The sequence below is a fragment of the Globicephala melas genome, chromosome 10 (assembly GCF_963455315.2).
Source record: "Globicephala melas chromosome 10, mGloMel1.2, whole genome shotgun sequence".
Lineage (NCBI taxonomy): Eukaryota > Metazoa > Chordata > Mammalia > Artiodactyla > Delphinidae > Globicephala > Globicephala melas.
This window is the reverse complement of record NC_083323.1, coordinates 74,108,469-74,133,695: the sequence shown is the minus strand read 5'-3', so window position 1 is coordinate 74,133,695 and position 25,227 is coordinate 74,108,469. Positions and strand designations below refer to the sequence as shown.

The 25,227-nt window shown below is 48.8% G+C and overlaps 2 pseudogenes; one reads left to right on the top strand and one right to left on the bottom strand.

Moving 5' to 3' along the window:
- Positions 1–13,072: 13,072 nt before the first annotated feature.
- LOC132598030 (thimet oligopeptidase-like) lies at positions 13,073–14,345 on the bottom strand (annotated as a pseudogene).
- A 557-nt stretch (positions 14,346–14,902) lies between these two features.
- LOC132598029 (serine/arginine-rich splicing factor 3 pseudogene) lies at positions 14,903–18,814 on the top strand (annotated as a pseudogene).
- The last annotated feature ends 6,413 nt before the right edge of the window (positions 18,815–25,227 follow it).

Genomic DNA, 25,227 nt, shown 5'->3' with positions numbered 1-25,227 from the left:
AATTTCTTCTGAATCTGTCAACTCTTCCTCAACATCCTAATACTGAACTTGCCTGTCTGTTGCAATTAGGTCCTAACTAGTGTCCATGTATCTTGTTTCCTTTCAATCCATTCTTCACACAAGAAACCTTAAAAGCAAGTTGGGACATTGCTCATAAACATGGCTCAAAAACATTGTTTCGAGAATAGAAAACAAACTGTTGGCCTTTAACACTGCGTGGTCTAGAATCCTGTCTGCTTCTCTGCTATGTGGACTCCAGCTTGGTGCCTCTCCAACTTTAATATGGGTATGCCTCTCTTATGGATCTTGTTAAATGCAGGCTGTAATTCAGTAGTTCTGGGTGGGGCCTGGATTCTGTGCTTCTAACGAGCTCCTAGGTCACGGTGACCCTGAGAGCAAGGGTCCAGCTCCTGCCTTTCTCCCTTCTTTCTGGAAGAGCAGGACGTCTGCCCCCCCGGGAGGAGAAAACATCCGCAACATGACTACTAGTAACCAGCTTCCCTCACAGGCAAGGGACCTTTACCACTGCTCCCTACCATTTTGTCTGAGGCGCAACAAGCCAAAACACTGACATGCTGAGGTTTGCAGCAAAGAGGAGGTTTATTCACAAGGCAGCCAAGCGAGGAAGTGACGTGACAATAGGTCTCAAATCCGCCTCCCCAAAGGCAAGGGGCTTGGGGTATCTATGGGATAAAGAATAAAGAAGCAGGGCAGTATGAGGCATGGGGAGCATGAGGAAAGGTGATTGGAAAAAGGTGTGCTCATCATTGTTCTGAGCTGGCGTAACTAGGCTACGGGGCTCAGCACATTCTCAGGCTGTAGTTTTCGGCCCTCTGATGGCAGGAGGTCAAAAGGCACTGGCCCAGGTGGAAGATAGGTGGTCCTCTCCAGTCTTAACCAGCTCAGCCTAACTAGACACAGCTGATTCCAAGTTCCTGGACAATACCCGGGGCAAACATCTTATTGCTTATGCTACATGCTATTTGGAGGGCGTGCAAGTGTTCAAGCTACCTTGAGGAGTGAAGACAGGATTTGACTAATCCTTACACATGGTTTCACCTCCAGATGAGCAGAAGAGGCCTGTAGGCTGAATCTGGCTCCTGGCACCTGGAATTGGAGGCAGATGGTTTAAAAACAGGCTCTCCCACCCTCTGTGTTATCTTAGGTAGATAGACTATTGAACCTTCCTGTGCGTGTTTCTCCACCAGCAGCATGGGGACACTCAGAGTCCCTCTCTTGGGGGCTGTTATGGGGGTTCAGTGAGATAATAGATGCATGCACAGGCACACGGGAGACACCCAGTGTGTGTTAGCTTCATGCTTCCTTTTATTAGGAGACCAGTATTGTTAGAAGATTTCTGGTTTGGACAACAAATTAGGTAGGTGGTCATTACTATAGTTTATGCAACAGCAGTTCGCATTACCATTTGCAAAAAAGCAGTTGGTTGTCCAGTGGGGATTATAAACATCCATTTACCATGAGCTACTGAACAGATACTTTACACAGTAACTACTTCACGTACTATTTAAGATCAGTTCTCTATGTTGTCTTAAGCAGTTGTTAACCCCCAATTTCGTGAATAGTACCAAGTAAGTCACTTGAACATCAGCTAGAGCAATCTGTTTCACTTAGCAAGCCTAAAGCTATAGTTCAACAATTTTATTTACTGTTCTGTGACAAAAATTACTCTCAACAGCTATGCCCTGGATAAGTAATCAGCTAAAGCTAGTTTGACTGACCAAATCTGATTTATTGAGTTAATAAGCCAGTTGATTTAGAAAGGTCTAATGCATATTTCTCATGCATTCGGCATTAAACTGTTTCCCGTGCCTAAAATGTCTTTTTTCCCATTCGTACATATCCAAATTCCTACTTCTGTGCCGTAGGGCTTGGCTGAACTACACCTGCCTTTAGTGAAACTTTTCTCACCTGCACAATTGGAGATAATTTTAGTCTCCTCAAGACTCCCACGGGGTTACCTCTGTTGTGACACTTGACGATTTGGTGGCATATTTTATTTTATTTTATTTTATTTTATTTTAAATAGCCTTCCGTTACTCCGTGCACATCAAACAGTAAATGCTTTCTCCTAGTAAAGGTGCATAACAATTTTCTGAACTCTTCTGCTCTGGGCAAGATTCATAAATACACCAGGCAAACATAGTGAAAGAGGAGACAGTACTTGTGTTATATTCAGTTGGGTCTTGATACCTAAGTGTGACTCTTAACCAAGGATTATGCAGTAATTAAGGACACAGGTTAAAGTTGTTTAGAGTGTGTCCTAAAGTCTCACTGGCAGAATTTAAATCTCTACTCTGGAAATTGTAGACCTGAGACAAATTACTTCCCTAAACTTCATTTCCTACATCTGAGAAAGATAATAGTATCTACCTTGTAGTAGACTGAATAATACCATTGCCCCCAAATGTCCACCTTCTAATCCCCAGAACCTGTGAATGTCACCTTAAATGGCAGAAGGGACTTTGCCAATGGGATGAAAGTAAGGGTTTTGAGATGGGGAGATTCTTCTGGACTACCTGGATGGACCCAGATGTAACCACTGGTGTTCTCGTAAGAGAGAGGCAGAGGGAGTTTTTACTCCAAAGAGAATGTGATGATGAAGTTGGGGTTGGATTGATGTGGCCAGAAGTCAAGGAATGCTGTCAAGGAAACAGATTCTCCCTTAGAGCCTCTAGAAGGTGGATGGACGGCCTTGTCAACTCCTGGTTCCAGCCCAGGGAAACTGGTTTTGGACCTCTGTCTTCCAGAACCATAAGAGAATGAGTGTGTTTTGTTTTACGCAAGCTCATTGGTAGTAATTTGTTACAGCAGCCATAGGGAACTAATGCGTACCTCATAGGAACTATTTCTCCAATTAAAATGTGTGACTGGAAACACACTTGGTGGCATGTCTGACACACGGTAGGTATGCTACTGTGGGTAGTTCGTGGAAACTAAAGCCTTGATTTTTGAGGAATCATCAAAACCAGTACAATGGTTGCCATGTTTCTCCTTGTTCATCCTGGTGACAAACCTGTAGAGAGAGCTCCATCCTTTCCCACAGGACACCCACCCCTAGTACTTACAGGGAAGAGGTTATGTCTCACTTCAGGCACCTTCCTCTTTTCCTTTCTACTTTTTTTTTTCATTAATCTTCATCCAACTGGCCTTTCTAAGTTAAAAAAAAAAAAAAAAAAAAGACAAAACCATTTCTCAATGGATTCAGATACTACCCCAAGTTAATATTCCAACCATGTTCTTGTTCTTCTGGGTCTCATCACCAGAAATTTCTGAGCTGAAATCCTCTCTAGTTTCTAGGATCAGTCACTTTCTAATTTCTCCCTTCTCAAGTTCAGAGTCTTGTCAGTTTAGTCCCTTCCCTAACCACAACATCTATTACGGTGACACAGCAAAGTGATGAAAGTCTCGACGGTCTGGTTTTCATCCTGGGTTTCTGCCCGCTACTTACTGTGTGGCATTAGACAAGCTATTCAAGCCCTCTGGGCCTCAGTTTCCCCCAAAAAAGGTGAATATTATGAACATTACCTACCTATAGGGTTGCCATTATGAGGATTAAGTGAGTTAATATTTGCTAAGCACTTAGAATATTACTTGTTATAGTCTAAGCACTACAGTTGTGCTTGTTAATAATAATAAATGCAATTCCAAGTGTATAACTTACTCAACTTTCTGTCATAACTTTGAAGTGTTGGTCTATCTGTTGGCCAGCATTGCAGGTAAATGAGTCGAGGCATGGGCTGAGGCATTGCTACCAGTGAGTGGTGTGTTCCCAGAACTAGGAACAGCCGTGTGAAATAGGTAGTGGTTCTACTTGGAGACGGGGCAGACTGGAAAATGACAGTCCTGGGAAGGAGATGTGGTGTCCATAGGTTTGGTGTCAGAGCTGCTGCCTGCTGAAGCACCGATGCTGGCCTAAGCGTAAATGGGGGGGGGGGGGCTGGGGAAAACAGGGGCAGAATGGAAAGGGAAAACAGGGGAAGGACGGAGAAAGATAGCCTAGGGAGGAGGTGTGGTGTCCATAGCTTCGGGGTCAGAGGTGCTGCCTGCTGCAGCACCGATGACACCCGAAGCCGTAAATGGGGTGCTGGGGAAAAGAGGGGCAGAATGGAAAGGGATAACAGGGGCAGAACGGAAAACCATAGCCTGGGAAGGAGGTGTGGTGTCCATAGCTTCGGGGTCAGAGGTGCTGCCTGCTGCAGCACCGATGACACCCGAAGCCGTAAATGGGGTGCTGGGGAAAAGAGGGGCAGAATGGAAAGGGAAAACAGGGGCAGAACGGAAAACGATAGCCTGGGAAGGAGGTGTGGTGTCCATAGCTTTGGGGTGAGATGGGCTGCCTGCGTGATCTGAGAAAAGCGAGTGAAAGTGGGAGAGCTTCTCCCTAGCTGCTAACACTTCTCAAGGTCTAGCACACACTGAACACTGGCCGGCTCAGCCTGGGTGTTGACATTGCATTGTACGTGTCACAGAGCAAGGGCGGGCGGGTCAGGGGGTGGGCTGGAGGCCCCACACAAGCCCAGCCCCTGGAGAAACCCAGCCCGAGGGCAAAGAGCCCGACCCCTTCTGGACTTTCTAGCGGCTGGGACTTGTCGCTGTGGGTGGCAGGTGTTTGGCACCAGATGGGCCACCATGCGGAGACTGTTGGGGACTGTGGAAGCCGCCTCCTCCAGAGCTCACCCTGCCTGGGCACCGGCTCTGCAGACCCCTCAGCCCTGGGTATGTATCAGCCAGCCCTTCCCCGCAACAGGGCCCAGAGGCCAGAGCCTGCCCAGAGCTGAGTGGAGGAGGCACCCAGAGCTTGCCAGGCTGTGGCCCGCCTCCTCCGTGGACCTCCCCAGCTTGTCCGTGAGCCCTGGAGACAGGAGCGCCTTCTCCAGGGCTGCTGAGCTGCCAGCATCACCATGAGCCAGGCGGTGAAGGTTTCTGAGCAGGGGATGCAGAGCCCTGATGCGACTGGATGCTGCACCCCACGATGTCCCTTCCTGGCAGGTAGGTTCTTTCTTCACTTGTTTTTCGAAATTTGGTGAAAGAACATTTAAACCTTCGACTGTTCTTCAGGGTATACAGATGGTAGTGGCTTAGCCGGGATTCGAAGCAAGCCTGTGTGATTCCAGAGCTCGTGCTCTGGACTCTGGTGCCTCCTTGTCATATATGCTTCACGTGTTACTTTTTCTTTTTTTTCTTGAAGTTCTTATGATACTTAGCCCTAAGTGCCATACCTGTAATGAACACATACACTGCCCTGTAGGAGGTGTTCTTTTGTTCAACGCGTGAATTGGTCATCCACCACACTGGGTTCTAATCTCAGAAGATAGGTCAGGGACCACCAGTTGTCAGCATAGCACCATCCCACATTTCTAATTGAGGCTTGCAGCCTAGATTTTTCCCTTTGGTCTAGTTTGAAGGATCCAGGTATGTAAAGCTTATATTCTAGATAAATCAGGGGCTATCCTGAAAGGAATTCATCAATGAATTATTCTGTATGGATTAGAAGCCAGTTTCTCTGGCCTTCCTGGAGTATATCCAGTAAGGCATCTCATTCATGTCTAGAAAGCAAATATATCATTTATTGCAACTTCAGCATGGAGCGATGTATTGGTTTAAAATAAAGTACGATCAACACAATTTGGTCATTGTGAGTATGCCGGCTGGGTCCACTCTTTACTACACATATGTAACTCTAGAGCTTCTTACGCCCCATAGAGGAGACATACTCTTGTGTGTCTAGGACAAGGGAAACATGTGTTGTTATTCAGGAGCTGGAAGCTACAGCATGACAGGAAAGAACTGAAAAATCCTGGTCTTGGTCTACACATCACTTTACCTTGTTCGAATCTTGTTTCTTTGGCTTGCTTCATTGGAGTGTTTTCTCCCTCCTGGGACTGACATTGTGTGTTATATATCAGGCATGTAACATGTAGAAGTTTCAGAACCCAGAATCATATAGATCAGTAAAAATTGATATATTTTTGTTTATTTAAAATCACACTGGGCATAATTCATATATTCCAAAAGTAGTTTGACCCTCTGCTCATGAGATTCTTTTTATGGTATGTCAAAGCAAATTTGGACTTCCATCCCCAGTAAACTTTGAGGTTGGAGGACACAAAAGCTTTTGCTCAGACCTAAATTCTGTCTGAAAAAAAAGGGTAACTATTATAAGCCCTTTCTAACCTCTCCAGGAGCAGAAATGATTTACAGCTATGGCATTGAACCCTAATTTCTTGATCTCATTTGAGAAGAGTTCAGTAAGAAACAGTGTCTTGATTTTTGTTTGTTGGTTCCCTGTTTTCTTGTCTTGCTTACCAACAATCCACTGTAATACATGAGTGAGTATGGCAGCAGGCTGAGTGTTCCCTGGAGCTCATTAAGTGAACGTTTTTTCCTAAAATGACTTTTGTCTCCTTGTTTTCAGCCCCTCTTCTTTCCTCTGTCTTTTACTATAACCAGGGCTCAGCAAAAGCTGACTGGCTTTGTGCAGACCCTACTTAGGGTAGTCTTTTCTTCATTATTTTATTCATGGCCCCTCCATTTCATTGTTTGCCTTCTCGAAATGTGTTGAAATCTTTCTGTGGTTGATGACTTCCACAATGTCTTGGCTTTTATTGGTTGATTAATTTTGGTATTTCTACAGTTTTATTTAAACATGGTTTCAGGAGGACCAGAAAGTAAATATATTTCCTAGTCTGCCATCTTGAGCTGAAAATCCCTGTGGATTTTAGCATCCAATGTTCCCATGTGTAAAAAAACCCAACCTTGGCATTAATAGATGTACACTCAAGATTTCAGCTTTTCTTGAGCAATCACTAAGGATTTAATATGCGGTCACTTCTAATGGGAAAATAATAACTATCTCATGGCGTTGATTTGAGGATTAACTTAGATAATGGACAAGAAAATGCTTTGTAAGGTTTTAAAATCTATACAAAACGTTTTTTGTTATTATTTGATTTGTTGCTATTTCAACTTTAGCTGACAGTTGTTTGTGACCTTGCTTATGTGAGAAAATGCCTTCTGGTTTATTGTTTTGAAAGCCAGATTACATTTTTCAATAGCTCAATGGAAATGGCATCATTTGTGAAGTTGAAGGGTGAAGGCATAAATGTTTCTTGACATTTGAATCAACTATTGGTCTTCTGGGGCTTGTCCTTATTCTCCTGCAGTCTTTAATCAACATGGCATCCAGAGAGATCCTGTTAAAACATAAGTCAGATCATGTCACTCAAGTCTCTTCAATGGCTTCTTCACAGGAAAAGCAAAGTCCTCAAAGTGCCTCCACAGCCCTAGAAATCTGGGCCTCTGTTTCCTCTCTGACTGTTTCCTTCTCCTCTCCACTTTGCTCCCTCTGTTTTCCACACACTGACATCCTTTCTGCTCCTTGGATACTCCAAGCCCACTCTTGCCTCATTGCCTTTCCATCTGACTGTTCCCTCTGCTTGTACTATTCACTTCCCAGATATGCACCTTGCTCCCTCTCACAACCTTAGGTTCCCTCTTAAATTTTATCTTCCCCAGAAAGCCCTCAGTGATCACTTAGTTTCAGATCGCAGCCTCCTCCTACCAGCTAACAATCTCCATCCCCCTTCCCTGCTTGCTGTTTTTCTCCAGCACTTACCTGATATACTAGTTATTCTACCCATTTATTCAATTTTTATTTACATATTTACACTTATGATTTTATATTTGCTTCTTTACTTTTGTCTCTCCCCTCAGCTCGAGAGAGGCTGTATTCATCTGTGTTAATCACTGCTGTGTTTCCTGAACATGCCTAGAAAACATACTGAAGAAGGGTGCCTGAAATTTGGTAAGGGATCCATCAATTTTCTTGGCTGAATGAAGAAATGTGTTCATAAATTAATGAACAAATCTCTGGGGTTTCTGAATTAAGGACTAATGGGAAGAGGAAGGCAAATGGTCGGGACAGGGTACTGCAAGAAGTAGTATTTGGAGTACTCTGATAGCTATCCTAATAGATAACATTTTGTTCATTTAAATAGTTTTAACGAGAGAGCTGGGAACTAGGGACACACAGCATCGAGGTTTTGTAATGCATTCTGTAGAGTTCTTTTCAAGTGTGTTCAAATATCATTGAAAATATATGCATGCATATAAACCTCTGTTACTTTATTTAGTGCTTTACAAGAGCCCCTCAAGGAAGGGGTAGTAGCAACTATCAGTATCCTTCCTTTATGATGAGCTTAATTTATTCAAAATTACATCATAATTTATTTGTAACTGTGAAACTAGACTTAGTTATTTAGTAGACCCTCCCTAGAAACCTATGATGTTAATAAAACCAACAAAAATGTGTTCAGTTTCCAGTGATACACACACTACAGACTCAATTATGTGTCATCCATTTTAATGAAGGGAAGAAGTGATTTAACAAACACAGAGCAAACAGAATATGAAGTTTTGTCCTCCATTAATATTAGTAATGGATAAAGTGGGCTCCAACGCCTTCAAGGTAGCTTGAGACCATCATCTCTGTGTCATGGGCAGGGGCATGCTCGGCCAGGATGTCTTTCTCTGTCACTGAGAAAAATTTCCATGATATATAATGATACTTACTGAAACAGATATGGGGCATTTGGGTAATTAGGAATCCGTTAGCATATTTTTCCGGAAGCCTTGACTACAAAACGAAGATAGTAGATTTGGACACTTTCGGCTATGCAGAAGTTGTTTGGGTATTCATCTTTATGCCGAATGAAGTAAGCTTATTTCATCTCTGCAGCTTCCCATATACCATTTTCCCACCTCTGTTTTGTGTCTGGAAAGACTTTTAGAAATTAAAACTCAAGTTAAAAAGTGAGTGACGGGCTTCCCTGGTGGCTCAGTGGTTGAGAGTCCGCCTGCCGATGCAGGGCACACGGGTTCGTGCCCCGGTCCAGGAAGATCCCACATGCCGCGGAGCGGTTAGGCCCGTGAGCCATGGCCGCTGAGCCTGCGCATCTGGAGCCTGTGCTCTGCAACGGGAGAGGCCACAGCAGTGAGAGGCCCGTGTACCGCAAAAAAAAGAAAAGAAAAGAAAGTGAGTGACAACTTAAATGATATATGGAATATTTTGCTGACTTACAAGAGCATGCAGAATTAAATATGACCCAGTTGAAATGTTAATTTTATTTTAATGTGTATATTGGGGTGGAGTCTTAAAGGTGCCAGAAAACAAGCATTCACCCATCCTGTTTGGAACTGCAGCACACAGGCACCTTCAGTTACCAGTTCTGTTCATTCCACAGAATCATCTTGGGAAAACATAACTGTTTTTTATGTACCTGGTATATATCTTAATTAGTTTGAAGAATTTCCCAAATACCTGTTAATATGTAGTTCTCCAATTCCAATCTTGCCACGTCCTGTACCAGTGACACAGCACATAGGAGTTTTATTTCTCTTTCTTTCTCTGGGTTGTTGAGAACCCAACGAAAGAACAATGGAATGGCATCAAAGAGATCAGGGTTCTTGACTCAGATCTGCCATAAAATAATAGTGTCCTCTTGGGAAAATTATAGTTATTCTAAGCCCCTTTCCTTTTCTTTACTTTGACAGAGCTGCACTAGATGACCCCAAGTAACACTGCACTCTTTGCAGTAGTAGCTTAGACGTTATTGGTTTTCTGAAACAAATGAAGACAGTGACACAGGAAACTGTGCAACATCTCTGTAACTATGTTTTCTTAGAGTTGCCTCCATTTTACAGATAAGATGGCTGAGCACAGAAGTAGGTGTTTTGACCAGAGGTTCCAGAGTAGATGGAACTGAACCACAAGTTTCCTTCATTCCTGAAGCTCACTTAGCCAAAACATAGGCTTCTGAATATTAAGCTGTAAAGCATATTATCAGTATGCTTTAGAAGAAGCGGTTCTTCTAGGATTTCTAATTAATAGCAGGCGGTTTTGAAATTCTTAGAAGATCATCTAATTTTGTGAGATTTGCAGCTCTATTTTCCTGCCAAGCAAGTTGTATTAGTGCCAGACAATCACCTGAGCTTCTGGATGCTTCTCTGAACCTCTTGAATTTTTCTTCTTGCTATCTGAAATTCATGCCAGATAAGCCTTTTTGTAGAGAGCATGTACAGACTCGTCTGTTTTCATATAAGAAAGCGATGCAGTGAGCCAGGTCGGGGGTTAAGCCCTCATTCTCAGAGTGGTGTTGAGCTCCTGGTGAAATATTATCATCATTTCCTCAGAATAGAAAAGCAGTTATCTCAAGTTTTTAATGCCATTAACTATTTATACATTTATGTATAATACATATATTTATTGTACCTACGAGGTGTGCTCTCTTTGGGAAGTACAAAGCTATTTGAGACGTAAGTTGTTCGTTTTTTTGTTTTCCCACAAATACTGTGACCCTTTGAGCAGGAAGGTCTATGTTTTACTAACATCTAGAACAAGCAGCTAACACGGTGTCTAAGATGTAGTCAATAAATATGAAATAGGTAAATGAACACATTTTTAAGGAAGGGCCAGGACATGGACAAATAGAAAATTTTCATTTTCAGTCACAAAGCCACAACAGACATAAAAATGATACAGACAACAAGTGCTACGGTCATTCAAAGAAGGCATAGAATTGATACAACAAGGATCTCCTCTATGGCACAGGGAACTGTACTCAATATTTTGTAATAACTTATAAGGGAAAAGAATCTGAAAACGGAATCACTGTGCTGTACACCTGAAACGGACACGACATTGTAAATCAACTATATTTCAATTAAAAACCAAACAGACAGACAACAGCAACAACAAAAAACCAAAGAGGTCATAGAAGTTCTTATGAGATTCCAGAAGAGAAGAGAAGCCAAATGAGGACGGGAGAGGAGGCTTTTGAATCAGTTCAGAGGAGAAGTCACAGAGGAACTAGTCTTTGATCTGAACTTGAGATTAAGATTAAGATGAATTAATCTGAATTAATTAAGATTGCAACACAGGGATATTACAGATGAAGGTAATCACATAAACTTACTATACTGAAACTTGCAGAGGTTATGAGTGTTGTTCAAGATCCCAAAACAAGTACATTGTGGAATCAGAATTTTAAGTGAGGCCTAATGAACTAAAAACAAAGAAACACAGAAACAAGCCCTTCCTGTGACACCACGTTGCCTTTGAAGTCGGTTTTTTTTTTTTGGTGGGTTGGCAGAAACTGGTTCCAGTGTTTCTTGCAGGAATGACTGGCCATAGGACTGGGCGTCGTAGCTTCCTGCCAAGCGGCCGAAGGTCGCAGGCAGGTGGGTCACTGGGACACACGCGGAGGGGCTCCTGCCCGGCTCCCTGGCCGCTCAGTGCCCCTGCCCCAGAGCGGGGGTGGGGGCCCCAAAGCAGCCTTGTCTGAGTCCCCTGCCACTAGAGAGAGTATTGGCCCAACACTTGTAGAAAACGGGGACCTCGCTGGCAGTTCAGTGGAGGGACACAAATAAATCTTTGCCGACTTTCTGCTGAAGCTCACGAGGGTTCACTCCTAAGCCTCCTACAAGGTCAGCTGCTGAGGCTGCGAGAGATGAGTCAGGGCTCGCCCTCCACCACGGGGAGATCGCTGGTTAAAGCGCTCACGAGGGAGTGAACGGCGTGTCCGCACCGCCACGCATGGGCAGACCTCGTCGATGCCTTCTGTTCGGGGTATGAAGCCCTCTCCTGCCTCTTCCAGGCTCTCTAGAAAGCATGTGCAGAGCCTCCCACCCCACCCTTGGACTCCACGGGCCACAGCTGGAGGGACCAGCCAAGGAACCGTGGCAGGAAGAGGCCAGAGGTCAGCGGGCCTCGGCCGGAGCCCGTCAGTCGGTCCCCATTCACACAGCGCCAGACGATCCTCTTGACCTGGGCAGTAGCCGCCAACCGACCGCTGAGGTGAGCCCGGTGCGCGCTTGGCTACCTGGCATGGCTGGGAACCCCAGGATCTCCTGGCAGAGGTGGGCATTCTCCTGGGCCGGGTCCGCGGGCGTCTGCGTGTGCAGGGCCTGAACCACCTTGGCCAGGACGATCTGGCACAGGTTGAAGAGGCCTGGGGGGCGGGAGGAAGGAGACGGGGGGCTGGCACCGTGTCCAGGCCGCGCTTTCCAGCCGGGCAGACTGGAAGCCCCCTTCCCTTCCCTCGGTCCGGCCGCATCTGGGTTGGCCTCCCGGGACTTGATGAGCTTGTCCAGCAGCTCCTGAGGGACGGTGCTGCCCGTGCCCCACCAAGTCTGGCAGCAGCGCCAGGGCCTCACAGGGCACGGCGCCCCCGGCCCCAGAGCCTTCCCTCTGGTTCTCATCACCGGCTGTCACCAGACTTGCATGCAACGTTCTTTTCTTTTCTCTTGTCTTCTTTACGTCCCTCAGCCACGCAATGCGGTGAAGCCCTGACGCTCGCTGCCGCGTCGATACACCCTGAGAACACGATGCTCAGCGAGAGAAGTCATACACAGAAGGACACACAGGGCATGACCCCACTGAGGAGAAACGTCCAGAGCAGGTAGATCCACAGAGTCAGCGAGTGGGTTCCTGGTTGTCAGGGGCAGGCGAGGGGACGGAGTGATAGCTAAGGGCGTGAGGGACATTTTCGGGATGACGGAAATGGTCCAAAGCAGTAGTGACGTCTGTACAGCTCAGTAAACTGTCCCCACACGCCCCGGTGCAGCCTGTGAGAGCATCGCTCTCAGGATGAAGGGCTGACCACAGGAAGACTGAACGAGCAGTGGGTTCTGGGCCCAGACGCTCAGCTGGCGCCCCCCACGTGGGGAAGTCACTGGGACTTGCTGAGCCTCCACGGAGACTGGCAGCAGCCCCCGAGCTCACAGGGCACTGCGCCCCCCGCCCCAGAACCTTCCCTCTGGTTCTCATCACCATCTGTCAGCAGACTTGCAGGCAACGTTCCTTTCTTTTCTTTTGTCTTTTTTCAAGGCAACTCTTGAGTACATGTATTTAACATGCAGGGAACCAGCCCTGACTCCTTGATCTGGGTCTTCCAGCCTCTAGAGCCTCGAGGACATCCATTTCCATTATTTACGCGCCTGGGGTTTGATGATGGAAGCTGACACCGAGGGCGTCACCACGTGCGGGGTGATGTCAGTGAAAGAATCCCATGGCGAGGGCCTGCCTGAGGACCACGCACGCCCGGGCCCTCCCCGCCCCCTGCCTGCAGCCCTGTGCCTGGGAGTGGAGCTGGTGCATCGCGTGCCCGACGTCGTGGAAGTTGGTCTCCCGCTCATCATGCTGCAGCAGAGAGGGCAGGTTGGGCGTAGGCTTGGTGAAGTTGGCCACCATGGCCGTGATGACGATCTGGCAGCTCCCATCGTGCTGTAGGCAGCCCGGCTGCAGGCCGAAGCAGACCTCGTGCCCGGACTTCCCCACCCTGCGGAGGGACGTGGATGGGGCCCCGCTTCCACAGAGGAGCCCCGGCCCACGGCCGACAGGTTCCGCCACGCATGCACCGAGGATAGAGATCAGGTAGAACTTGCCGATGGATGACCTTGCCCGAGGCCGCGTCCCAGACCGTTTAGAGCCTCACGTCTTGGTGCCCTCCTCCAGGTCGAAGGTCAGCCCCAGCAGCTCCTGGGAGATGCCCAGCAACCCGCGTGTGAGCGCCTGCATGGGGAAAGACTCATTGAGCAGGTACTGGTTCACGTGGTAGCGCGTCTCCTCCCCCTGGTTCATGTAGTAGCGCAGGTCCCAGGCGTTGATGGTGCCGTCAAAGTGCAGGCCCCGCCTCTGGCACTCGGCCTTCTTTAGCTCCAGGATCACGGCCGCTCCTGCTCCCCGAGGGGCTTCAGCTTCTGGGCCAGCTCACCTGCGGGCGGAGGGGAGAGGCTCGGCTACGTCCCTGAGGCGGCCCCCCAGCCACCCCCGACCCCGCGCCCCTCGAGGCAGAATGAAGGGTCTGGGAAGGTGACCCCCAAGGGCTGACACAGTGGGGTCTCAGGCAGCACCACGTCCGGTCAAGGTCCGCCTGACCCCGTCCCCACTGGGACTCGGGGGAGGTGGTGTTACCTAGGACAGTGGCCACCACCTGGCTGGTCTTGTCCATGTTCATCTCCAGCACGGAGTCGGCATGCGTGCGGAACCCCAGCAGGCGGGACTTCAGGGCCTGCAGCCTCACCAGCTCCCTGAGGATCACGCAGTTCTCCTGGAACCCAGAGACGGAAGGCGCTGGGGACCGAGGGCCACGCCCTCCCCGCGGGCCCCGGGCCAGGTCTCTGCAGGCGGGCAGGGCTCCCAGGCCACTGGCGGGCACAGCCAATCCCCCTCCCTCCTCCTCCTGGCCCGGATTTCTAGACACTTTGGTGCTGTCCTAACACGTGGTCTTTATTAACACAGGTCCTTTTGGAACCAGAAACGGCATGAACGTGATGGGCTCTAAGGCCAAGGGCAGGAAGAAATGCGGCCAGTCTTTCCAGGAGCCACCAAGGGGCCTCCCCGGGCTCAACAAGACAAACACGGCTGCCATGCAGACAGTAGCTCAACCCCACGGCGCCCGAACACCCAGCCCCTGGACGGTGAGACACCTGTTGCTGCAGGTGGCCCGTGGCTCACTGATGAGGCCCGGCCCCAGGCATACGCCACCTTCTCTGGGGCCACCTCTCCGGTCTGCAGTGGGGTTCTCCTGGGAGCCCCCAGTCACCACAGGACCAGCGTGGCCTGTCTGTAGCCCAAGAAGGTGGGGACACAAGACTGTCCCCCGTGCCCCCCGCATCACCCGCGAGGCCGAGCGAGCACCCGTGGTGTCTGCGGGGAAGATGAAGGGCTCACGCACAGCCCCCATCTACAGAAGCACAGACTGCAGCCACATGCGCTATGGAACAAACACAAGTGTCCATGCAGGACCCGATGTCTGAATGTCAAGGCCACGCCCGGGCCACAGTGAGAAGGTGCATCCCCCATGCAAGCCACAGAGAGGGGATGGGGGGGCCATCTGCGATTCTGAGCTCATCGGGTATCACCCCAGAGGGAGAGGGAGAGGGAGAGAGGTAGACAGAAGTACAGAGGGAGAGAAAGAGAGAGGGAGGGAGAGACGGCTCTCCCTTCCCTGGGGGTTCTCTAGTACAGCCAAGGCTGAAAACCACTGCATTTTGGGAGATGGGTCCTCATGGAAGAGTTAAATAGTAGCTCATGGCATTATCGACACATACTAAAAAGGCCCCAAATCTTGGGGAGTCAGGGAGGGGAGTGTCGGCTGCCTCGTAAACGAGGAGAGATTGGGCATCAGGGGAGGTGCCTGTGCAGCCTGCGCCCAGGGCCCCGCAGACTTCATCTCCCAGCGGTGGTCCTGGGCTGGGACTTCTCTCCCAGCGGGGAGGTCAGGCTGTCCAAGCATCAACGTTGACTTCAGGGCTGATCTAAAAGGCGCCTGGTGTTTGTTGAAGCAGAAAAAAGAGAAAGCAGTAGGGAGAGGTTGGGAGTGGGAGGGGGAGGGAGCCCCCCTCCTCAGCACTTCTACCGCTCTCCCTCTCTCTCTCCCTTTCTCCCTCTCTCCCTCTACCTCGCTGCCTCTCACTCTCCCTCTCCCTCCATCTCTCCCCCTGCCTCTCTCCCTCCCTCTCTTCCTGTCCCTCCTTCCCTGTCCCTCTCTCTCTCTCCCTCTTTCCCTCCCCCTCTCCCTCTCCCCCTTTCCCTCTCCCTCTCCCCCTCTCCCTCTCTCTCTCCCTCTCTCCCTGTCCTTGTTTCCCTGTTCCGCACGCTCTGGCTCTACCTCTTTCCCTCTCCCTGTCCCTCCACCTCCTTCGCTCTCTGGAGAGGGAAGGAGGTGGAGGGAGAGGGAGAGGGAGATGGAGAGGGAGAGGGAGGGGGGAGAGGGAGAGGGAGGGGGGAGAGGGAGAGAGTGATAGAGGGAGGGAGCGAAAGATGTCTCTACCTCCCTCCCTCTCTCCCTCTCCCTCCCTCCTTCTCCTCCCTCTCCCTCTCACTCCAACTCTCCTTCTCCCTCCGTCTCCTCATCTCCCTCACTCCCTCCCAGAGAGGCAGAGATAAGGCAGAGGGAGAGAGGGAGAGGGAGAGATGGAGGGAGAGGGAGAGGGAGGGAGAGAGGGAGAGAGGGAGAGGGAGAGAGAAAGAGGTCTCTTCCTCTCTCCCTCTCTCCTCCTTCTCTCCCTCTCTCCCTCTCCCTCTCTCTCTCTCCCTGTCCCTGTTTCCCTGTTCTGGTCTCCCTCTCCCTCTCTCTCTCTCCCTTGTCTCTGCCTCTGCCTCCATCTCTCCCTCTCTGAGAGGGAGTGAGGGCGAGGGAGAGATGGAGGGAGAGGGAGTGACAGAGGGAGGAAGAGGGAGAGAGGAAGGGAAAGGGCGAGGGAAGGAGAGGGGGAGACGGAGGGTGAGAGAGGGAGAGTCGGAGGAGAGAGGGAGAGGGAGGGAAGAAGAGACCATTTTCCCTCTCCCGCTCTCCCTCTCTCTCCCTCTCTATCTCTCTCTCCCTCTGTCCCTCTCTTTCTTCCTCTCTCCCTCTCCCTCCATCTCTCCCTCTCCCTCTCTCCCTCTCCCTTATCTCTGCCTCTCCCTCCATCTCTCCCTATGTGGGAAGGAGTGAGGGAGATGGAGACATGGAGGGAGAGGGAGAGTTGGTGGAAGAGGGAGAGGGAGGAGAAGGAGAGAGGGAGGGAGAGAGGGAGAGACGTCTTCGCTCCCTCCCTCTATCCCTCTCTCCCTTTCCCCCCCTCTCTCCCTCTCCCCCCTCCCTCTCCTGCTCTCCCTCTCCCTCTTTCCCTCTCTCCCTCCACCTCCTTCCGTCTCTGGAGAGGGAAGGAGGTGGAGGGAGAGGGAAAGAGGGAGAGGGAGAGCGGAACAGGGAAACAGGGACAGGGAGAGAGGGAGGGAGAGGGAGAGAAGGACAGAGGGAGGGAGAGGGAGAGAAGGAGGACAGAGGGAGAGGGAGGAAGGAAGAGACCTCTCTCCCTCTCCCTCTCCCCCTCCCCTCTCCTCTCCATATCTCTCTCCCTCTCTTCCTCTCCCTCCCTCTCCCTCCATCTCTCCCTCTCCCTCTCTCTCTCTCTCCCTTGTCTCTGCCTCTCCATCTCTCCCTCTCTGGGAGGGAGTGAGGGAGATGGAGAGATGGAGGGAGCGGGAGAGTTGGAGGGAGACGGAGAGGGAGGAGAAGGAGGGAGGGAGAGGGAGAGAGGGATAGAGTGAGGGAGGGAGAGAGGGATAAAGGGAGTGAGGGATGGAGGGAGAGAGAGACGTCTTTCGCTCCCTCCCTCTATTCCTCTCTCCCTCTCTCCCCTCTCTCTCCCTCTCCCCCCCCCCCCCCGCTCTCTCTCCCTGTCCCTCCACCTCCTTCCCTCTCCAGAGAGGGAAGGAGGTGGAGGGACAGGTAGAGGGAAAGAGGTAGAGGGAGGGCGTGCAGAACAGGGGAACAGGGACAGGGAGAGAGGAAGGGAGAGAGGGACAGGGAAGAGGGACGGGGGAGGTGGGAAGAGGGAGGGGGAGGCGGGAGAGAGACGGGGGAGAGGGAGGAGGTAGAGGGAGGGGGAGGGGAGAGGGAGAGGGATGTGGGAGAGCGAGGGGGAGACGGAGGTGGAGAGGGAGTTGGGAGAGGGACGGGGAGAGGGATGGGGAGGGGGAGAGGAAGGGGGGAGGGAGAGGGAAGAGAGAGAGAGAGAGAGGGACAGAGGGAGAGGGAGAGAGGGAGGGGGAGAGGGACGAGAGGAAGCAGGGAGAAAAGAGAGAACACACCATCTACATTTCTGTCAAATGACACCGGGGATCCTTACACAACCAGGAGAAAATAACACAGCGAGGCTCTTTCTCATCTGGAACTGGAACTGCAGATGGGGCCAAACACCAGGGTGGCCACACATGTCCAGCTGCCGCCCCAGCCCCCTGAGTCTGGTCACCAGGGCTCTGAGTGTTTGCTCCAGGGACCTGGGGTTCACCCTGTCACCCTGGAGGTCGGTCCTAGACAGCAGGACCCCGGGCTGGACACATAGAGGGAAAAGCATCCCCACAGGACAGCTTGTGCGAGCCGATTCAGCTGCGAGATTCTAGAGGCCCGGGATCACCCTGTGGCCCATGAAACCCAGGAGCCAGGAGGGTCTTGCATCGGGATTCCTGTCCGTTGGACTGTAACGTTTATGTAAGGAATCTTGGAAACAGTGGTAACAAGACTGAATTCGAACGAGCTTTAGGATATTATGGACCACTCCGAAGTGTGTGGGTTGCTAAAAACCCTCCCGGCTTCGCCCTTGTTGAAAATGAAGATCCCCGAGATGCAGCGGATGCTGTCTGAGAACTAGACGGGAGAACGCTCTGTGGCTGCCGAGTAAGAGTGGACCTGTCGAATGGGGAAAGGAGAAGTTGAAATCGTGGCCGCCTCCTTCTTGGGGTCGTCGCCCTCGAGATGATTATCAGAGGAGGAGTCCTCCCCCTCGCCACAGATCTCCAAGACGGAGAAGCCGGAGCAGGTCCCTTTAGTAGATATAGGAGAAGAGAGAGATCACCGTCCCAGGAGAGAAATCGCAAGCCGTCCCGATCTTTCTCTAGGTCTCCTAGCCGATCCAGGTCAAATGAAAGGAAATAGCAGACCACTTTGCAAGAGGAGTGGTGCACAGGAAATAACTTCATTTGACAGGAGTATGTACAGAAAATGCAAGTTTCGTTTGAGACTTCCGAAGCTTGATGCACTTTTTAAATGTTTTAGCTGTTCACATTTGTTTGTCTCTTGGGACAGTGACACATAAAGGTGTCATTCTCTATGGTTTGAAATGGGTCATATGAGGCATGTAATATGAAGAATTGTTTCTTTACAATGTTCTCTTAAGCAAAATTGAATTTGCTTTGAATTATTGGTCTTGCCTAGACTGATAATAAAACTCTAACCCCTGCCCACCCAAAGTGTGATGTTTATTATTATGGAAACAACACTGGCAAACATTGAAAAGACTTTCTGTAGCTGGGATATGGTATGCAGCTGTAGTTAAGCAAGCAGTCTTTAAAAGGTGCTGTGAACACAAACCAGCAGGTAGAAATGAAAGCCGCACCCTTACCCTAGATTAGAGGTTTAAGAATTCCACTAGTCTTCACACTGGACAAGAGGTTGTCCAGTGAGTTTAGAATCTAAGAAGTTTCAAGGAAGTTAGTTTCCCTTTGAGTTAGGTCATAAGTCCCCTCTGTGATTACTGTACATGAATACATAGCTCTTTGTAATGTTTTCTGGAAGTTGAGATTATCAAGATACCAATGTCCTGCCAGATGAAGAGTATATTGTAGAGCTGAACTTTGAGTTACTGTGCAATTTTTTTTTTCATGCTGTCATTTGTAATATGTTTTGTGAGACTCCTTGGGATTAAAGTTTTGGTTCCAAAAGGAACAAAGAAAAAAAGGATCCACCTGCCAATGCAGGGGACACGGGTTCGAGCCCTGGTCCGGGAAGATCCCATGTGCCACAGATCAACTAAGCCCGTGGGCCACAACTATTGAGCCTGCGCTCTAGATCCTGGGAGCCACAACTACTGAGCCCCCATGCCACAACTACAGAAGCCCGCACAGCTAGAGCCCATGCTCCGAAAGAAGCCACTGTAATGAGAAGCACGTGCCCGCAACAAAGAGGAGCCCCTGCTCGCCGCAACTAGAGAAAGCCCGTGTGCAGCAATGAAGACCCAACGCAGCAAAAAAAAAAAAAAAAAAAAAAGACGATACTGGCCAGGTGATCAAGGGTAAAATTGTTTGTCACAAGTCCCGTTGATGGTGTGTATCCTTGATGTGTGTATCCTTGATGGTGTGTATCCTTGATGATGTGACCTGAGGAGAATGACATTTTTATCTGTGTCTGGATCTTCCGCCCCAAACCCCATAACTCCAGCCCAACCATAAGAAAAACATCAGAAAACCAACAGACAAACAAATTGAGGGACAAAATACTTGACCAGTCCTCCTCAAAACTTTCAAGGTATCAAAACCCAGGGACGTCTGAGAAATGTCACAGCCCAGAGGAGACTGGGACAGAAAAAGGCTGTTAGGGGAAAGCTAGGGAAATTCTAATAAAGTGTGGACTTTAGTTAATAATAACGTATCCATCTCGGTTCCTTAGTTGGATAAGCATGTCGTACTAACGTACTAAAGTACTAACGTGTTGGAAATAGGGTTACTGGGTCGGGGGTCCACAGCACTCTGTACACTCTGTACAGATCTTTGCAACTTCTTTGTAACTCTGAACTATTCTAAAATTAAGCAACTACTAAACAGAGATAAGAATGTTATTTCCCTGATTTGAACATGCCTGAGTTTGTTTTCATGGTCACATTTGTGCTATCTGGATGTGTCTTGGAATCAGTAGCAAAGGAGAGTTGCCAGCCCCTGGGAAAATGCGGCTGGTTTGCAGGTGGCTTGCTCTGGAGCTGAAGACCACGGTGGGAAGTTTGCAGCCTCGGGCTGCACTTAGAACCATGGGAGGGGATGGGCCAGCTCAGTTAGGGAGGGAACCTATAAATAAAACTCTTTTTCTTTTCCATTATGGCTTATCACAGGATATTGAATAGAGTTCCCTGTGCTAGACAGTAGGACCTTGTAGCTTATCCATCCTATATTTAATAGTTTGCGTCTGCTAACCCCAAACTCCCAATCCAACCCTCCCTCCCTCTTTCTCCCCCTTGGCAACCACAAGTCTGTTCTCTATGTCTGTGAGTCTGTTTTTGTTTCGTAGACAAGTTCATTTGTGTCGTATTTTAGATTTCACATATAAGAGAGATCATATATGTGTCTTTCTCTTCTGACTTACTTCACTTAGTATGATAATCTCTAGGTCCATCCACGACGTTGCTGCAAATAGCATTATTTCATTCTTTTTATGGCTGAATATATTCCATTGTATATATGTACCACATCTTCTTTATCCATTCATCCATCAGTGGACATTTAGGTAGCTTCCACATCTTGCCTATTATAAATAGTGATGCAATGAACATTGGGGTGCATGTATCTTTTCTTTCTTTCTTTCTTTCCTTTTCTTTCTTTTATTTTTTTTGTCACACAGCATGTGGGATCTTAGTTCCCCGGCCAGAGATGGAACCCATGCTCCCTGCACCGGAAGCACAGAGTCTTAACCACTAGACCACCAGGGAAATCCCAGGGGTGTATGTATATTTTTGAATTAGAGTTTTCTCCAGATCTATACCCAGGAGTGGAATTGCGGGACCCTATGGCAGCTGTGTCTGTTCTCTGCACGTCTCACATCAACCACCTGCACTCCAATCCTTGCTCTCAACGTCATCTTCGGGGAACACAACCTGCGACAGGGACCTTGACAAGAAGAAATGGCTCAGGGAAAAGCTACCTGCACAGGGAGGAGATAGAGGCCATCGACCCTGGGGTGCGGCGGGGAGAGTGGGCACAGAGATTTGTCATTTCATCCCTGATACTCAGCCCTCCGGGCTGCCCCACTCTAGGTCACCTCGGGATACAGAGGTGACCCGGTTAGAGTCCCAGCCTGTGCAGGAATCTAGGGGCACCAGCGGGTCTGAATAATATTAGTGCAGGGTCTCCCCCATGGCACTGGGGTTATTTGGGGCAGGTCATTCTCTGCTGGGGGCCCCTCCTGGGCACTGTGTGGGGTTCAGCAGGATCCCTGTCCCCACCCATTTGATTCCAGGGGCCCCTCCCCCCCAGTTGTGACAACCACAGATTTTCCCCAGACATCACCGAAGAACTGGGTGAGGCGGAAGCAGGATGGCCCTGGGTGAGGACAGCTGTGTTGAAGCAACCAGCCTGGCTTAGGGCAAGGTCTGCCCCAATCCTGTCAGAGCCTGCGTTTAGAACTGCTCCTTCCCTCTCCCACCTCCCATGCCCTGCAGTGGTCTCCGAGACATCATCCCCATGTAACAAATCACACCTTCTCAGTTTACTGTCCCCAGCACCTAGAAGAGTGTCTGCTATGCAGTAGATGCTTCATAAATACTTGCTGAATAAAGGAGTTGAATAAAGGGATGAGTGGATGAATGAATGAAGGTTACCATGGAAGGAGGGGGGAGATTCCCTTTCTGGCTCTCGGGGGTTGGGATATCAAGTGAAAGATCCATCCTAAATAGGCTGACCAGCCTTCTGGGGTTCCCCGGAAATGAGGGTTTCCCCACAGTTCCAGCGCTCAAACCTGAGCGGTCCTGGGCAAACTGGGGGCGGGTGTTGGTCACCCTGTGTAAACACAGTAACAATTCCAACTGCAATAGCAATGGCCAAGGACCTCTACGGTCTTATTGACCAGGCCCAGTTCTTTAACTGGCGGGGAAGGGTGGGCCGGGATTGGAATTCCGGTGATCCAGGGTGGGCGGGTGAGGGCACACCCCGGGCTTGTGTAGGGGAGTCCAGGAAGGTTCTGGAGGAAGTGACAGTGACACAGGAGGGAGGGAGGAGTCTAAGGAAGAACATCCCACACGACAACGTGTGCCAATGGCCCTGGGCCCAAGGTCACACCTGTTCAGGGCTTGCTTTCTTTTTTTCTAATTTACTTTTTCCCACATGGATATGCAATTGTCCTAATGCCATTTATTGAAAACTCCTTAATTTCCCCACTTTCTGTCATATCAAGTTCTCATCTGTTTCTGGACCTTTATTCTCTACCATAGAGCTATACATCCCATCCTTGCACCACTAGAGCTGTTTCATCACTATAACTTTATTTTTTGTTCATTTATTTCTTTGGCAGTGCCGGGCGGCATGTGGGATCTTATTTCCCTGAGAAGGGATCGAACCCACACCGCTTGCAGTGGAAGCTCAGGGTCTTAATCGCTGGACCTCCAGGGAAGTCCCCAGGGCTTGCTTTGACATCCATCGAATGGTGGCGGGTGGGCACGGGGAGCAGCTGTCTGTGAGCCATCCTGTGTAGAAATGCAGGGTGGAGGGCAGGACAGCTGGAGCGGAAGGGGAAGAGGCGGAGGAGGGAGGGAGGGATGGCGGGCGGGCGAGAGACAGACAGAGAGTTTCCGGAGACACTAGCTCTGGCCGTGTCCTAGGGCATGAAAGCTGAAAATAGCTCCTAGTGCCGGGAGCCTTGGAGCCGGAGCCTGGGAGCCAGGATGACTGGCTCTCCTCCCTGGTGTCTGTGGGGGGCGGGGGGGGCTCTGGACTTCTCAGGCTGGGAATGGGGTGCACGGAGCAGGGACGGAGAAGGGATCCTTCTCTCTGGGACCTCGCGGGCCATCCTTAGCTCACAAAGCTGAGCCACTCCTAGCCCTACGAGTGGGGGGCTTATCCTCCCTGTCCCCTGGATCACACCCCCTCACACACAACTTTCCCTTGTGTGCTCCCAGCAACCAAGAGAATCTGTTTTTAAAAGATTTGGGGGAGGGGGGTAAACATACAAACAAGAGCAGAATGGATACTTTTTCAGAATGGGAATGGCTCTGTGTAACCCCATCCCCAGGGTAACCAGAGTCCTGACCTCTAACACCCTTGACGAGTCAGCCTTGGTCTGGGCTTGCAGACCCACGGAAGCTTCCTCATCCCCTCCTTCAGACCCCGTCTCTCCCTCGGCGTCTTTGTGAGAGGCACCCGGGGAAGTGGGACTGCTAGGCTGTACTGCTGCTAGAACTCCACCTGGGCTCCACCAGGCTCCAGCCCCCTGCCCTGTGCACCTCTGTGACCCTGAGGCACCTCAACTGGTAGGAGCGGCATCACCTTCCCTCCTGGGACTTGTGACACTTAAGGGAGACACAGAAAGGACAAGCGTTTGGCTCCCTGGCTGGCAAAGAGCAGGTGCTCAATTGTCATAAGTGTCCGTATCATTGAGGGTTCTCCAGACAAACAGAATCCATAGGGTGTGTGTGTATATACACACACATGTACATATGTACACGCATACAAAAATATACAGCTGTGTATATATGCAGTACGCATACAGACATATACACATATAGTATATGCAATACGCAAATACATATATACACACATATATATAATGCATAGTTTGTATATATACAGTATGTCTACACACATATACACATAATATTTACAATAGACACATACATATACACTATACATACACACATGAAATGCATAGTTTGTATATATATAAAGTATGTTCACATACATATAACATATGCAATATACACACCTAGGTACGTCTATATCATACATATATACACACATACAAAGATATTTAGGTGTGTATATATACAGTATACATACATACACATATAATATATGCAATACATACATGTACATACATATAGACACATATACACCTACATATAAAAGCATGTAGAATAAAAACATGTACTGCATCTATAAATTCATCGTATATATACATACACATATAGGATACATACACATACATATATACAATGTATACACACACATACACACCTATATGTAAATATGTGCATGTACATACACATATAAATACATAGGCAAGTGTGTATCATTTTCTCTAAGATCAGGAACAAGGCAAGGATGTCCACTCCTGCCACTTTTATGCAACATAGTTTTGGAAGTCCTAGCCACAGCAATCAGAAAAGAAAAAGCAAATAAATGGACCCAAATTATAAAAGAAGAAGTAAAACTATCACTGTTTGCAGATGACATGATACTATACATAGAAAATTGTAAAGATGCTACCAGAAAACTACTAGAGCTTATCAATGACTCAGTAAAGTTGCAGGATACCCAGAAGTCTGTTGCATTTCTACATACTAACAATGAAAGATTGAAAAGAGAAATTAAAGAAACAATCCCATTTACCATCACCTCAAAAAGAATAAAATACCTAGGAATAAACCTACCTAAGAAGACAAAAGACCTGTAGTCCAAAAACTATAAGACACTGATGAAAGAAACCAAAGGTGACACAAATGGATGGAAAGATATTCCATGTTCTTGGATTGGAAGAATATTATCAAAATGACTATATTACCCAAGGCAATCTGCAGATTCAATGTAATCCCTATCAAATTACCAATGGCACTTTTCACAGAGCTAGAACAAAAAAGTCTTAAAATCTGTATGGAGACACAAAAGATCCTGATAACCCAAGCAATCTTGAGAAAGAGAAACAGAGATGGAGCAATCAGGCTCCCTGATTTCTAACTATACTACAAAGCCACAGTCATCAAAACAGTATGGTAGTGGCACAAAAACAGAAATATAGATCAATGGAACAGGATAGAAAGTCCAGAGATAAAGCCACACACCTATCGTCACCTAATCTATGACAAAGAAGGCAAGACTATACAATGGAGAAAAGACAGTCTCTTCAATAAATGGTGCTGGGAAAACTGGACAGCTTCATGTAAATTAAAAAAAAAAACTCAACA